The sequence below is a fragment of the Dermacentor silvarum genome, chromosome 8 (assembly GCF_013339745.2).
Source record: "Dermacentor silvarum isolate Dsil-2018 chromosome 8, BIME_Dsil_1.4, whole genome shotgun sequence".
In the NCBI taxonomy this organism is placed as follows: Eukaryota; Metazoa; Arthropoda; class Arachnida; order Ixodida; family Ixodidae; genus Dermacentor; species Dermacentor silvarum.
In genome coordinates, this window is record NC_051161.1 from 82,529,738 (window position 1) to 82,544,478 (window position 14,741).

Genomic DNA, 14,741 nt, shown 5'->3' on the forward strand with positions numbered 1-14,741 from the left:
GCCAGGTTTTTTTTTTTGTTTTTTTTTTTGTATATATTTTCTCACTAGGTGGTCATTTCCGTTCTTGCACCCAACCCGTTTAAGTCTTCCCTGCGACAGCGGGTGGTATTAAACTGACTTGAAACGTTTTTCACTGCACAGAAGAGGCTAAAGACGGATCACGGGAAGACGTGAACGACTCACGCTTCTTTTTGAAAGCCTGCTTACGTCGGCGTCGAAGGCATAGGTTTTCTTCTTGCGACCACCGCGGAATGAGGTGCCCGATCGCTTGCTTGTTTCACTCCCATCCAATTTGACTTGTGCGATCTGGAAGCAAACGAGAAAACAGCCAAAAAAAGAGATGCAACTTTCTCGTAGACTTATTTCACTGGAATGGAGAGTCAACGTATACGTATACGTACTAAAGAAACCGCGTGTACTGGGATCCATGCAGCATCTCTATATACGGGGATGTCATTTGTAAGTATTCCGAAAATTTCAAATATCGCCAGTGGCAGATGGAAGAATTCTTGCCCTTGAGCTGGATTATTCGAATGGGCGGATATTACTAGCACGAGAAATCGAAGCACACATTCATCTAACTAAAAATTAACTAACTTCCTAATTATTTACTCTACGGCACATATTAGAAGTTACGAATTGGAGCCGGTGAGATTGCAAGACGTATACACTTCAAATTAATCTCCAGAATGACACCAGTTTCTAGATGTTTCCCAAAGTGTGGGCCGAAATACATCGGCGTTCCAGTTACTTTTGTGCTTCAATGCATAACAGATTTTGGTTAAAAAAGTAAGAGGAACAACAGGGTATTTTTACGGCGAGCTTGATGGCGCATATTTCCAAACTGGTGTCATTCTGGAAATTCATTCATAAATTGCGATACGTGCCGTAAAATAATTATTTACAAATATATTAGCGAATTTTAAATTGATTGAATATGCGTTCCGATATCTCGTGCAAGTAATGTTCACCTCTCTGAATATTCCAACTCAAGGACTAGAATTACGTTATTTGCAACAGGTGATTTTTCAAACATACTGAAAAACTTAAAAATGGTCGCCACTAATACAAAGACGCTATACAGGGTGTTTAGCGAACACTTTCAAAAAGGTTTAAAGGTTGCCTGTGGCAGATAGCACAGTGGTAGTTCATGAGCTGCTTTACTCGAAGAGGTGGACATTACTTCCACAAAGAATATAAATGCACAATTGAATAATTAACAATATTTCACTAATTATCTGTGTAACTAATTACCGTATGGTCCATATCGCAATTTACAAATTATAGCTATCGAGTTCGCAAGGCGGATCCACTTGGAACGAATTCTCAGGACGACACCAGTTTCGAGATATGAATTCTCGAACTTTGCGGAGAAATGCACTGGCGCTCCAGTTACTTTTGTGCTTCAAGACATAAAACGACGTTTTGTTAAGAAAGTAACTGGAACACCAGTGCATTTCTCCGCAAAGGTCTGTAATTATTATCTTAATTAATGGGTGGGCCCATCTCCCGGATGTGCCCACCTTGCCTTTTGGCCAAAAAATGAAATAAAATAGAAAGGTGCGTCAATCAAAGTAGACAAGAAGGCAACGTCGACGTGCATACGCGATAAAAAAAAATACGAAAGACAAAACTCGACAATAGTAATAAAAAAATAGAGGCTCCTGGTGTGACAACAAAACGAAAAAGATAATGCAAATATTTCAAAAATATCATGCAATCAAGCGACATTGCACCATCTTTATTGTCCCAATTTCAGCACACATAAGTACATACATATCACTTTTCTATGTTTCAATATGCAGACGATACAGAGCTTGTTCTCGAGGTATTTGAATACAAACAAAAACAGCCCTTCCTACGGTATATTAGCAATGTACTAGACTGATTTTCAGAAGATGTAATGTTTGCAATTCTTCAAAAACAAAGCTAGAATGTTTCAGAAACCCACATAAGAGCATTATTCTACAGCTGTATTTATGTCTGCACTGTTCGGCGTGCGAGTCGTGTAAAGGCATGTACGAACCTGTTAAGTACCTGGGTGTTTTTTTTTTCTTTCTTTTTGTGTGTGTGTTTTTTGACCAGCCCATTACATGGACTAAACATGGTGCCCATATTTCTAAAACAATAAGGGCTGCTGCTGCAATAACGTACAGTTGACCGCGGACAACGCAAGCCCGTGTCAAACTACAGAAACTGTATAGGCTCCTCAAACCAGAGTTGCGCCCCAGTTCTCTGCGCGCCGCCTCCAATGATTCCAGCGATGATGATGATTTAATTGCATCCCCCTTGTAACGGGGCGGTAACAAGTAGTCACCTAGCCTGCTTGATTTTATCAGGTATGCTATACATGTTTTTTTTTTTATCTAGCATTTTTGTATACATTTGATTAGTCTTTTTTCTCTCAAAATCAACCTTGTTTCGCTACCTATGATAGTAAGAGATCAAATCAGGTCGTATCAATCTCTTTCCGTGCTTTTTTTTTCACACCAATACTCTAAACGTCTCTTGCTTATCTCGATGCAGACCGGTTGATGCTTCCGTACACTTTAAACGCAAACGCTTCTGGAAGGTGTATGTTTCCTACTATTCTCACTGGGTGGATCCCTTCGCATGCCATTAGGATGTCCTGAGTGGTGTCTGGATCTTTGCCGCACCATGCACATGCCTCATCTAGTTCCGAATATTTGTTCCGGTATGTTTTGGTCCTTAGACTACTGGATCGAGGCTCAAATAGCAAAGCACTGCCCTTTGTGTTATCGTACAGATTTTTCCTTCCAATTTATTTCTTCTCATTTTTGTAAATCTCCATGGTCGATTTAACAGCGAAGCTGTTTAAGCCAGCCGCAATTTGTGGTTCGTATCAAGAAACTATCATCATCAGCAATTAAGAAAGAAAAAAATAAACTTTCTTGCCGAGACGGGATTCGAAGCCGCGTACCCACGGCCCCAAGGCGACCGTCGTAACCACTAGGCTATAGACGGTTTCAGTGTTTACAAACAAACCTCGCTTGCCGCTGATTGGTTGCCCCATCGAAACTTCCGGCAGGAGAGCTAGAAGCACTTCCAGCTATGTTTATTGAAGGCATACGCGACGTGAGGCCGGCGTGTCGTTGTTTGCACTGCTTGGTGGAATCTGTGATGAGCTGATTCTACATCATGAATATTGTCGAGATGACGAGCGACTACTATAAGGCGCTTAGCACCGAAGGAAAAGATCGGTATCGCCAAAAGCTGATGTTTAGTGGCAGAGAGCTGCCCGATCCGCTGGACGATGATGTCGTGCGATTTTCGTTTTCGCCGGGCTCCAAACACCTTCCCTCAGTTACAACCCCGGGGCAACAAGCGGAGCATCTTAGTGAGGGCATGCAATGAACGCGGACTGTTGTCTTCAAGGCAGGTAATGGGACTGCCGAAAACTAGAAAAACTTTAATGGCACTTTTTTCTTCTTTCTGGGGTTTTACGTGCCAAAACCAGTTCTGATTATGAGGCTCGCCGTAGTGGAGGGTTCCAGATTAATTTTGACCACCTGGGGTTCTTTAACGTGCCCTACAACACAAGCACACGGGCGTTTTTCCATTTCGCAATGGCACTTTTATTGCTGCAAGATGGAGGATGAAGTGGTAAGCTGTGCATGTGTACATGCACATGTTTTCTGAGTCATATGCCTTGTTTCTGCTTTTCAATATGCATTCACAAATAACTGCACATTCTCAAAAGTCGTTTAGTGCAAGAAGCCTAGGTCGACTGAAATGGGACTAACTTAAAGGCTCCCGAATTTATCACACTTACAACAAAATGAAACCTGTAGTGTTGGGCACGAGATTGCAATCAATAATTGGCCTCCGTTAATTCGTGAATGCTTTTAGAAGGTGGCCGAAACTTCCTACATGCATGCACGAAATCGCTAACGTTTCTGCGATTCTGCTCTGAGATACTGATACGAATGCTCACATGCCGCCGCGGTGGCTCAGCCATTACGGTGCCCGGTTGCTGACCCGAAAGACTCGGTTTGGGCCCCGGCTGTCGCATTTCGATCGAGGCGAAATGCTAGAGGTCCGCGTACTGTGCGATGTCAGCGCACGTTAAAGAACCACAGGTGGTCGAAATTATCCGGAGCCCTCCACTGCGGCGTCCGTCATAGCCTGAGTCGCTATGGGACGTTAAACATGATAAATCAGTGCGCACATGTACCTAGGTAGTAAAGCTGCAGAAGTGCACTTGTGCCCCAGATACGAAAAACATTAAAATAAAATGGCGGCAGCATGGCACCCGCTATATTTAGCAGCATGGCACCCGTTAATTTTAACTCATGTTCGTAGCATGGCGATCCACGTCGAGGCAAGAAACTGGACGAGCGGGCAAACTCGGGGCGAGAGTCGAGCTGCTCTCGCGTGAGTTACACGACATCCGGCCAGAACAATCGTGCAGTAGCACTTTTATTATTCATCATTATAGCAGTCCGGCTACTCAACGTAGTAACGTACCTTAGATGAAGTGAGCAGAGCAAATCTGGGAGCTCTTGGTAGGCTCCCAGATTTGAAAAACACCGTTGACGAGTAAACGTAATGAAAAAAGTCGATGCTCCAAGAGCTACTCGCCGTCACGCAACACACTGAATGCCACAAGTCGCACTTATATCGATATACCCAAAAAATAACACAGAATATGCGCAGGGCGAGCGCGCGAGCGAACAACTACCAGCAAAAACGAGCAAAAGGAACGGCTGCCGGAAATTTAATAGGGGCGACGGATGCCGGCGCACAGCGTTGCCAGAGCGCAGTGGCGCTGGATGAAACCGTCTATACAGCCACGCTTGCAGAACATGCATTTATGCGAACCATATGATTGCGTTCGAGCGTCGTCGTCTTCGTCCACAGCTGGCGCGTTTGCACGCGCTCGTGCCAATGCTCTGCGAGGTGAAGAAGGGGTTTTGCGTGCTATGCTCGGGAGAGAGATAAAGAAAATGAGCGAGAGAGAGAGAGACGGATTCACGGAGCGGGTCTGCTGGAACGCGTTGTCGGCATTGCAACGCGGTGGAATGCGGTGGACATTGGAACGCGGTGTCGGTGTTGCAAGCTGCGCTAAGCAACGTGCAGTGACGGCCGTAAGTCCGAGACGCGCGAAAAGAAATTATCATCATGAGTAATAAGATGAAAAGTTCGCGCGCACTTACGGAAAATGCTGGGCTACGATCGCCCAGCTTCGCTGTTTCAGGCTTTGCGCGGCTGAGTGCAAGACTAAGCGTTTTTTTTTTTCATTCTTTCCATCCAATTCACTGTCTCTATTGCTCTCACTTACTTTCTTATAATTCCTGGTCGTCTATTTACAGTTTCAATTATCATGTACTTGCTTGCCAACTTCCTTGACCTCTTCCTCCATACTGTGTCCACGCTTTTCATCTAGAGATACTTGTGCACTTTAGCCGCCCATTTATTTTCATCCATGTTCCTGACTCCTTCGTGAACACAAATTTTGCACTGTGCTTCTCTGACTTCAAAAGAGGTCCAACCCATGTCACCTTGCACTGCCTCTTTTGTGGTTTTATCGTGGGCTCCCAAAGCCAACCGGCCTACCAATCTTTGGTTAACTTCCAACCCCGACAAGACATTCAATTTTAGGCAAAGAATGGCATTTGCGAACGTTAGCGCTGGCACCATTACTCCTTTCCAGATTCCACGCGCCACCTCATACTTATTGTGGCCCCCACAGTACTCTGTTTCATTATTGCTGCGTTCCGCTCATCACGTGGCCATCACGTGGTCAAAACGGGTTCCACTGCGTTGCGGAGAAGTTAATGCTACGCAGGCGACGCCAACACTCCACAGGAACCGGCCGACCAAACGCAACTGACAGCGGCACCGGTATTATTCTTGGTGCTTGTTCCTCAATGCTGCTGGCAGAAAGATATATAACCTTTGTCAGAAAAGTTCCAGAAATATTTTTTTCTAAGTTTGCAATACTAAAAGGAACAAATGTTTTTATGTTACCTGGTGTGTGTTCTGACTTGACATGACCTTGGCCATGTTTCCGCGCAAACTGATTAGGTGACAGAAGTGTGCTTAGCAACATTGTTCGGGTTGTTGTCGCGTTAGTTAAGGTGACACAATGGATGCTGATTGGGAGCAAAGAGTGAACATTGCGTTCTGCGCTCAGCTCGGGAATAGTCCTAGTGAAACGCGGAACATGATTAAGCAAGCATATGCAGGCGAGGCACTTTCGAGAAACAGTGTTTTCGAGCGGCACAAAAGGTTTCGTGAATGCAGAGATTCAGTGCAAGACGATCCCAGAGCTGTTCGCCTGTCTACAGCACATACCGATGCGAACGTGTAGCGTGTGAGGCAGTTATTGCAAGGAGGCCGTCGTGTAACTGTGCTTATGATATCAGAAGAACTGAATTTGAATCGTGATGTGTGTCAAACGATTTTGCGCGAAGATTTAGGGAAGCGGAAACTTAATGCAAAAATTGGCCCTCACTCACTAACAGACGAAGGGAAAGAGGAAACACGAAGAATTTGTGCTGAACTATTGGATAGAGCCAGACGTGATCCCACATTTGTGTCAAAGGTTGTTGCAGGGGATTAAAGTTGGTGCTACCAGTGTGATCCTTACACGAAGCGTCAGAGTACTGAATGGCGGAGTCATGGATTACCAGCCCTGTGCGTATTGCCTAGTGCCAGCTTGCCTAGTGCCAGCTTGCCTAGTCCCAGTCATGATTACCACACTAGTGTGTACCAGCCTAGTGCGTATTGTTCCCAGTGCAGTGGAATAGCCGGCAGCAATTTTTTTCGTTCCTGAGATTTAATTTGTTAATTGTAATTAATTATCTAACTCGAGAAGTACTGTCCTAATTATCAAAGTGTCAATCAGAAAATTGTAAGCAAAATGAAAAACTCCCGATACAGCTTTCTTTTGCTCAATACGGGCTACATAAATATATTTTTCCGAGCGTAAAGGATGCCCACGAATACACACAAAGCGACTCGAGCGGCCAGTCGCGTGGCAATTCTGCGTGTATTCGCGGGCTCCTTTCACACTCGGAAAAACATATTTATGTACCACATATTGAGCAACAGAAAGCTGTATCGGGAGTTTCTCATGTTGCTCTACAATTTTCTCATTGACACTTTGATAATTGGGAGAGTACTTCTCGAATTAGATAGTTAATTACATTTAACTAATTAAATCTCTGTAACGAAAAAATTACTGGCGGCTACTCCACTGCACTGGAACCAACACGCACTAGGTTTGCTTCGTGTAACGCCATTCCTCTTTTTTTTTTAAATCATGCTGCGTGATAGCTGGGACACCCTGTATATTTCTCATTCTTTAATACTTCAAATAACTAATTACACCATCACATCTTAATAGTCACAATTGGAAATACAGAATTCCCACCATACTACAGCTTCGCTGGTCTTGCATCTCCACCGCAGTGAAAGGGCTGACAGTTTTATTTTTTATCCAGCGGCCGTGCAAGTACAAACGTGTGAGCAAGCTGACTTATGCAGAGCCGGCTCTATACCGACATTAGCGTCTGTTGTGCGTCTTCGCCGACGCCGAGGTCATACGGCCGCTTCGGAGTCCAGGCGCACGCTCATATTCCAAACGCTTTGTCGGTGACCTTGGTTCCAGGGCAGTAGGCGTAGAATCTCTGACCAAGGCGGTCAGCTACGGAGCCCAGTGTTTAGGATAAAATAGGCAGATGTTCAACCAGATCACTACGATTAATTCGGTAATTTTTGCCTGACCTTACAATTGCTTTTGAAGCACTCTCAACTGCCATGGAAATTGCCGCCAAGCAGACAAGCGCGGTCTCGAGTAGGTTCCAAATCATTTCAAGTTTTTCTGCCCCGGCTCCTGGCCGTGGTCGAGCGGTCCACGCCTGGTTAACGATGGCTACGGCACCTTACAAGCCGTGTTTCGGTAGGCAAATTATATATGACATTTCATTCTCAAACCAGCTGCGTACCTTGGAGCTGCTGTCTTGGCTTCCTTCGTCCTTGTGGCGGTGACCTCGATGACGACGACCAGACTTCTTCTTGTTCTTGTTTTGTCTGGACGCATGGATCGCAGTTGCGGACAACTGCCGCGTTCCCCCAGCCGACGACGGGCCGGCTCTACCTTCGCCGAGTGTGGCCATGCTTGTGTCGCGGTCAGCCTGAAGTGGAGAGCCAGAAGCAGTGATAACGTACCTAAAGAACGAGCCGACTTCAGGAACGGGCAGTGCGGTGGACGTGACACGTAGCACCGACAGTGGAACCCTGCAGCACGAGTCAGGTGAGATCTTCTTCTTCCTACACTTCTCCTACCGAGAATCTGACGTATACACCATATGTTAGGTATGGTATGCCTTCTTTGATGGTGCACACCCACTGTGGTGGATTGGCCAAGATTTGGACAGTATTACGAAACTTCCGTCAATACTAAAATTGTTAAAGTTGTCAGGAGGAAATGAACAAAGATAACATACGAAGAATTTAGGAAAATCTCCTTAAATGAACTATAAATTCCTCCACGGCTGAGCAAATATCCCTGTTACGTTTGGCATCTGTGGCAGTGACTATATTTATAGCTACACTCAATAAATAGTCTTGTAATAGGCCAGTTAATATATTATGAGAGAGTCGTTTTGAGTTGTGTGGATAGATGTCATCATATATGATTTCTAGGCTCTCTCGCACATCACAAATAAGTGGCACCTCCCAGGTACGTACATTTAAGGGATTGATCAATGTTTGTACAAGGACCACCTGTGGTGTATGAAACCGAGGCCAGTGTACACTCCGAAGAATAATGCAGGGTGGGTAATGAATATGTTTTTTCAATCTTCCAACAGGGGATCCATACAAATTTAAGAATGTTTGCAACGTCAGCAAACGAAATCTACATAATATTGACGGCAATCTGATTTCTTGGTGGTGGCGAAACTTTATTTCCGAAAAGGGTCCTGAAGGACACCCGACTGTTTGTCAAGGTGTAGAGGGCACCTCACACGTCGGGACGGGGAGCTATACATATATATCTATAGGCTCTCCGCCGCTTCGCGTTCTTTCTGGACAGCCCAGAGTTGGTCTTGTAGCTCGCTGCTCCTAAGAGCGTCGTCCCACTTGCTTTTGTCACCCGCCGCGGTGGCTCAGTTAGCTAAGGCGTTGCGCTGCTGAGCACGAGATCGCGGGATCGAATGCCGGCCGCGGCGGCCGCATTTCGATGGAGGCGAAATGCAAAAACGCCCGTGTGCTTGCGTTGTAGTGCACGTTAAAGAACCCCAGGTGGTGAAAATTATTCCGGGCCCCTCCACTACGGCGTGCCTCATAGTGAGAACTGGTTTTGGCACGTAAAACCCCAGAGAGAAGAAGAACTTGCTTTTGTCCTCCAGATAGGAGGGCTGCGGCGCGCATCCCCATAATATGTGTCCCAAGTTCACATGTCCACCACACTGTGCACAATTGAATGGTCCGTTGTAGTCTGGGTCGATTCGGCTCATACGCCAAGGATTTGGGTATGAGTTCGTCTGTAGCAAGCGGAGAGTGACTGACTGCGCCCTGTTAAGTCTCTTGTTTGGAAGGGAGAATTTTCTACGTCTTAAATAAGAGTGCTTGGTGAACTCATTACTATAGATCTGAAGTTTATCTTTAAAGGCCTTAGGAGGAGAAGAGGGCATCTGCAAGGGAGCGCGGCTGGCAAGTCCTCGCGTGGCCCTATGAGTGGATGGGTTAAGGTTCCGCTGTCATCCCATGAAATCGCCCATATGGGCTGGGAACCAGACTATAAAGTGGGGACTAATGCATCTACCTTCGAGTAACTTGGAAACCTTCACATCTACCACTCCCCTAGCAAAGGCGCGAGTGGCTGCCCTAGAATCACTATAGATAACCGAGCGCTGTGGATCTAGCCGAGCGAGTGAAATGGCCATTTGTTCGGCCACCTCCGAATTCTTGGCGTAAACAGAGAGTGCGTTGACGACTCGTTCGTGGGCGTCTAATACGGCTACCGAAAAAGCTTCGCGACTGACCACCTGGGCTGCGTCTACGATGGCAGCTTCTGTGGAATCCGTAGCAGCCTCGGCAAGAAGAGCCTTCGCGCGGGCGAGCCTTCTCCCTTCGTTAAAAACGGGGTGGGCTTTCCTGGAAAAGGGGCGAACCACAATCGCGTCCCTGATTTCTTTGCTAAGATATCTGACGTTATCCTTTTCGCGTTCGGTAAAAACGCCCAGAGTGACCAGAATGTCCCGGCCAGCTCTGGTGCCTGATAACCGGACGACCTGAGCTGTGCCCTGAGCCTCAGCGATTTCAGCTAGAGTATTGTGAACTCCTAGTTTCGAAAAGAGCTCGGTGGATGCGCTGAACGGTAGCGCCAGGGCTACCTTGAAGACTCGATGGATGGTGATATCAAGGTGTTTCTCTTCTGTTTTCTTCCAACCGAGCACAGCCACAACAAAAGTAATATGACATAGGACGAAAGCGTGAATGAGCCTAATGACACATTCCTCGCTGATACCTCTATTTCTATTGACAATGCGTCGAAACATTCGTAGAGCATTCTCCACTTTGCCAGTTATCTTTTGTATCATCAAGCCATTGTATCCGTTACCCCCAATAGTCAGTCCTAGGACTCTAATCGACCCTACTTCAGGGATGCTGTTACCATTCATATCAAAGAGCACGATATGACGCCTTGGCGTAGTATGCTATTGGCAACAAATTTCGGTAATCCGCAACGCAGTCGCAGGGCTTCCCGCTCAAGCAGAACAAGGGGGTGTAATTTATAAGCTGGCGCACCAGAAAATAGTACACATCCAAATTATAAAATGTGTTGCACATACATTTTGTATATCATTAGAAGTGGGTCTCTTCGCATCCCTGACCAACTCTTCTATAGTTTACGTAGCATGCCACCTGCTATCACTCCTTTTTAACAATATGGTCAATATGGGCAAGCCAAAGGAGGGAACCGTCATAGACTACAGCCAAATACTTCACCGACTCCACTTGAGGTATGGTCTCGAGAGGATAGGATAGCGATATGTTAACGAAGTTATTAAGAGGAAAAACCAATATCTTGCCTACGTTAAGTGAAAGGCGAATCTTCTGCAACCAGATTTCTATGGCGTAGAGGTATTTCTGTAGCCGATAATATAGGGCGTGAATATCATTGTCTGATGCTAAGAAAGCAATGCCATCTGCGTATACGTATGTTTGTACATCTTGATGACGAGGAATGGAACACATCATAATGTTAAATAATAATGGCGAAGTGAGAGCTCATTGAGGAACACCGCGTGACTGATTATGTATATTCGAGGAAAAGCCTCTTAGAGAGCAGGAAAATGGTCTTTCATTCAAAAATTCACCAATCCAGGTTGCAAGATAATTTGGAAATTCTATATTTCGTAATATATTTAATAAAATTAAGTATTCTACACTATCGTAGACTTTGGAAAGGTCTAATGTCACAAGAACACCGATTTGCCTCTGCCACCATGCTAATTTTATTCTACTTTCTAAGTCCACGTGAGCATGTCAAACTGAACATGATGGAAGGAATCCAATTTGTCAGGGGCTAAGTAAGTCCTTGTTCTGTACAAATTTAATCATACGGGCATATAGGATTCTTTCAATTCATTTCACCAAAGTTGAGGTTAGCGCGATTGCCCTAGTGTCATCTATTGTTATATCCTTCCCCATGATTTTTAAAAACTGGGATTATTTTATCAATTTTTCCACGCAGACGGAATCCATGAAAACCTAATTGAGTGATTTACAACAGGTAAACGGTCATCAGAAGCTTGCTTAAATAAAATTTTGATCGTGGCTCTCCGCTATCAAGAGCCCCGATGCCGGGGCACAACTATGGGCTGTCCAGAGGGCCCACGATGCGGCGGTCGGGCATGGCCTGAATGTCCCAACGTGGGAGCGGCCCGCTGCGCGCTCAGTCGCGTACCTCAGGACGTTCATTAAAGTTTTACATCTATCCATCCATCCATCCATCCATCCATCCATCCATCCATCCATCCATCCATCCATCATAGCAGATGTTACCCCATCCGCGCCGGGAGCTGAATCTTGAAGTCGCTCCACGATTTCAGCTAATTCCAACATAAACATTTCTGTAAAATCATCTGATACCCTTCGTAGGCTAGACCAATTTGGCAAGAGGGAAGACAATCTAATTTTTAATCCCTCCGCGATTTCTTCTAGTGATTGGTTCATTTCGTCACTACTTAAGACTATGGATTCAATATTTATTGGACGCGGGAGAACTTTTCTACTGCGGAGAAAGTCGAACAATGCATGCTTATTTTTATTGTTAGGGTGGACATCAAAATGCTTGCAGTCGTATTCATCTTTGGCTTTCGAAACTGTATGTTGAAGGACGACTGTAAAAAATATGTAATCCCCCCAATTTTTGGGACTCTTGTTACGTAATATTTTTCCCAAGTAGCTTTTCCCGTTCTGTAATCACTAGTGCATGCTTTAATCCACCAAGGGCTGTAAGAATTTCTGTTATTAAATCTAATCTCAAATTGAGCCTTTTTTTAATAGCTTTCGAAAGCGGAACAGATAATCGTGGGTTTTTGCTCTGTAGACGCATCAGACAGAGATGAAAGAACATTTCGCAAGCGTTTCGTAATCATAAGGTGATCACTGCTTGTCGAACACTCAACAGTCGACGAAGAAGTTACGGAGAGACTCGGGCCACAGAATGTAACATCTACTGCAGAGTAAGATCGACCCGCACAAACGTAATAGATCCAGTGTTTACACACGTTAGCCCATTGTCCAACGAACAGTTCCATAATCGGGTGCCACACAAATCTGTTTTTCAACCCCATGAGATATGGTAAGAAGGAAAATACCCTGTGATTACAATGATTAGAATTAAGAACACTATCCAGGGTGCTAGTGTCCTGTACTGCAGAACGAAAATATGCAATAAAGGGGCAACATCGAGGGAGATTCAGCTCTATCGCTAGGATTTCACACTCTGGAGTAGAAAGTATGAAATTTTGGCCTTATGGCAAACTTTAGATGAAATTATTGCAATTAATCCGCCACCTCTTGTGGGACGGTGTAGTCAAAATGATCTGCACAATTTTATTTGAAAAATTTTCGCAGGATTTAACCACCTTTCTTGTAAAATAATTAAATCAGGATTAAGTTGAGTAGTTGGACAAGATAAATCTACTGAAGCAGAATAAAAACAGCGACAGTTCCACTGAAGCACTTTCAGCAACCCTATGGCTTAGAAGTGGCGCAGCTCGAACTGCCTTCTGTAGAATGCTTTCCTTAAGCATAGCACTGGACTGACTTTTCTTAGCTTTTGAGTGAGGATCGGAGCAGGAATCTTTATTTATAGAAGACACTGCTCTTTTATACGCTCGAGCGGTTTCTTCCGTATCTGTTTATTTCCAAATCTGTGTTAACCATATTACCAGTTGTCGGGCCCGCGGAAGAGGAAGTCCAAGGTTCGATACCATCATTGGAAGGACGGGTATCTGGGCTTCTATCACTAGTTTGGTGCTCAGGATCAGCTGTTTGCTTTGTTACAGGAGTTGGGCAGGTAGCTTGCATCAAATCAGATAAGTGACTAGAGGCGGCCTGTGATATACATTCACCAAGGCTCATTGCCAGCCGTTCCATAGCTTTTTGCCTATTCCACTGCGGCCTCTATAGTTGAAGTAGGTGATACGTCCGTGCTTAGATTTTGTCTACCAGTGACCCCCGCATAATCAGATCCCTTTTCTTTCACAATGTTTATCAACTCCTTCCTAGAGCAGCGTCGTCGCTCTATTCACCTGTAGTTCCTGAGTCAAACAGAGCAGTTAGAATAATCGGCTGGATGACTTCCACCACAGAGGCAGCATAGCTCATCTTGGGCGCTACAATCACTTTCAGCGTGCTCTTTTCCGCATGCGCAACAACGCTGACTTCACTTGCACCCTGCCAAACTATGGCCACATCGCCAGCACCAATAATGACATTGAAGCGGACGCGATGCCAGAGGTTCAGCTCTGAGCACAACAGGCCACAGCTTTAGTTCTGATGGGCAGGAATTTCCTGCGAGCGTTGCAATCGCCGATTCTGTTGAGACCCTCTTATTGTCTACCACTCGATTGCATCGGTAAACAATTACTGCAGTCCCAGACAATCTATTTAGTGTTTCTGCGGCAGATAGATCCGCATCGACACCTCTGACTATTCCCTTAGTGCAAGCAAGGTGAGCAGGGATGAAGGCACTCACCGGCAATGACGCGAACGATGAACACTTAAGCAAATCCGCGACACAGGTCTGGTCTGGTGATCTACCCATGATACCTCCGCGGCCGAACTGTCTCACTTTCGTGATGGTCTGGTATGAAGAGGTAGCAGCATGTAGAGCTTTCTGGATAACGTGGGGATTGGTCAGTCATATTGAGCGTCCATTTGAAGGAACCAGACTCCCCGGGATGCTGCCCACACCACTGAGGATGAACAAATGCAGAGGTAATTGATCTGTCGGAATAGTAGCTGTCCAAGCGGAAAAACGCCTGCCGGGGGAGTTCTTGGAAATTATAGGATAAAGCGGGCGTAAGAATAATTGAGAGCTGAACAAATAAGACTAGTAAAGCCTAACACCACCCAAAACCTGGCCAAGTGGCAGGAGCTACAGCGAAAGCTTCCGAACCGGTCGTCCAGAAAGACTCTTCCAGTAGGGTTGGATGACCTCCCCCCATGTGCTCCCGCTGCCCGGTGAGTGA

The 14,741-nt window shown here is 45.4% G+C and overlaps 1 protein-coding gene across 1 annotated transcript in view; it reads left to right on the forward strand.

Moving 5' to 3' along the window:
• The first annotated feature begins 8,040 nt into the window (after positions 1-8,040).
• The window catches only part of LOC125947789 (sulfotransferase ssu-1-like), a 69,239-nt gene continuing 62,538 nt past the window's right edge, over positions 8,041-14,741 (forward strand). The window contains exon 1 of the mRNA XM_049673132.1: positions 8,041-8,281. The gene's annotated coding sequence lies outside the window, so the exon portion shown is untranslated. The remainder of the gene's footprint in view (positions 8,282-14,741) is intronic.